This window comes from Gigantopelta aegis, chromosome 1, assembly GCF_016097555.1.
Source record: "Gigantopelta aegis isolate Gae_Host chromosome 1, Gae_host_genome, whole genome shotgun sequence".
NCBI lineage: Eukaryota > Metazoa > Mollusca > Gastropoda > Neomphalida > Peltospiridae > Gigantopelta > Gigantopelta aegis.
The window spans coordinates 19,631,614-19,634,153 of NC_054699.1; positions in this window are offsets into that span (position 1 = coordinate 19,631,614).

Below are 2,540 nucleotides of genomic sequence, written 5' to 3' on the forward strand. Positions count from 1 at the left end.
CACCGTGGTAGAACTTTTACCTGATGTGCAATGGGTTGCAGGATTGATATCTGTCAATGGTGCTTTGAAGGCTGTGGTAGTATGTAATAATGGAATCTATCACCGTTGTGAGGCAATTCCAACCCGAGGGACAAAATGTTTTTTGTGAGGGCCGAAGTGTCCCGAGGGTTGGGATTGTCTTATCTATATCTCACACGGTGATTGTTTCTTTTTCTTGCACATTTAATTTCAGTAACAAAACATTAATTTTATAAGCGACTGTTTGTTTATTGTAGAACGATTCGTAAAAAAATTCCCTACAAACTCATTTAATCATACGCGGGGTAAATATAGTCCAGCTCATGCTACGACATAAAAATTTAACAACTTACCAATAAATATAAAGTTCAAAATTAATTTGTTCATATATTTTTAAAACAAAAATAGAACGTAAAATGGCAAACAGAATTTTGAAAACCATGAGTTATGACGTCAATCGTGGTAAAGCATGAGTTATGATGTCACGCATATGTAGAAATCATCTAGCCTTCGGGTCGGACAGATTTATCTAGCCCTAAGGTCAGACAGATTTTTCTAGCACCGTGCAAAAGCTGCATAACCCTGTCCAGTGGGCAAGAATATTCTGTCTATTTTGGGAAAATGTATATAAAAAAGATCCCTTAATTTTATTATTATGTATGTATTGGCAGTGGTTTTTCTCTGTCCCTCTATTGACAAAATGTCTAAATGACCCTATGTTATACACCAAATAATTGTAGTTTTAAAATGTGCTATGATGTCTTCAAATAAATATTCCTTTCCTTTCCGTAATGTAATGAAAGAATGACTGTTTCACAAAGTAGTATAGAAATATGTAAATAATAAATTGTATACATCATTAACCAGATTATTTAAAGGCACTTGGCCTGGATAGGTGTTGCTATTCTGATGGTGATGGTATCAAATGTGTTTAGGTTACACACTACTATTAATTACTCCATGCAATTTAATGCTATTTCTATGTTAGAATATATTCTGTGAAAAATACAACAAGGTTGAGAGGAACATGTGACTACCAATTTGAGGGAGTGTTCTTATCTGACAAGTACTGTGTAAAAAACAAAAAAAAATCAATGTAGATCGACCACAAAAGTGTTTCAGTAAATGGTCATGTGTTGCTGAACATTATACAAGTGGCACTATATACCACTTGCACAGTTGTTGTCAGTACTACCGTGGATGTATCCAGGCATTCTGTGAGTCTGAAGACAGGCCCCTTCCCAAACGAAAATGACACTGAAAAATCCCAATTTATCTGCTAAATTCCATATATATATATGGAATAACTAGTTTATGTCTTAAGATATCTCTTTATCCTGCGAAGGTTAGAATGGCGAATGCAGCGAGGCTCTGCAATCCTACAAAAATATTCAGAAAATCATTATTTATTCCAGTTTTGTGTATGTAAATCGAGTATTGTTAACCTAGAGAGGCTTTTGCCGTATGACGTCATACAATATGCATGACTTCATTATTTGTAAGACTACACTGACAGTGTTCACACTGAGGAGGAGGGTCCTTCTTTAAAATAAATGAATGCGTCAAATATGTATGGCCGATGCGGGCACGGCATAAGACTACTTCATCCTTCCTGCATCGCCTGTAGGATGACTGCCACTCTCCCAGGACTGCCTTGACAGAATGAAGCTTATTCGCAACCGCACCGTCCCAATCATCTTGCCAAGTCGAAAAGATATATTGGTTAATATGAAATTTAAAATCACTGTAGGGGACACCAACATGGACACGGGGCAAGTTCAAAGCAGACTTTGCAGCAACATCTGCCTTTTCGTTACCCCTAATGTAAGACTACATTCCGTCACATTAAAAAAGCATTTCTAAACTTAAATCATAAATAAATATACTAAAAGTTATTTTTATTTACTGCACTTCAACAAATGATTTAACGAGTATGTTTATTCAAAATCTTCATTGAAATCACCTACTTAGTAGAGTCAAGCTTATGTCATGTGACCTATATTTTTGGTCGGTGACTGAAAATATAGAGATTTATCTAGTCATCATATCTTGCCAATGTATACAGTGATTGCTGGATAAATATATATACATGTATATATATATTAAAATTCTTTTTTAATGTGACAGAATGTAGCTAGCGTCTTACAAATAATGACGTCATGTATCTTGTATGATGTCATATGGAAAAAGCCATGCTAGGTTGACAATACTCGATTTGCTTACACAAAACTGGAATAAATAAAGATTTTGATGAATATCCCTGTAGAATTGCAGGATAAAAGAAATAACTGGTTACTGTCTTACGGTATTGGCTAAATCCTGCTCAGGTCGAATAGCGAATGCAGCTCGGTAGAGCCTCACTTCATTAGCCAGTCTAACCTTCGCAGGATAAAGCCGATATCTTAAGACAGTAACCAGTTATTCCCTATGTGTGTGTGTGAATTTAACGGGTGTACCGCATCATTCAGTGATCTGAAAAAATATCCCATATGTGATTTACTCGCTCAAATTTTCCCAATCCC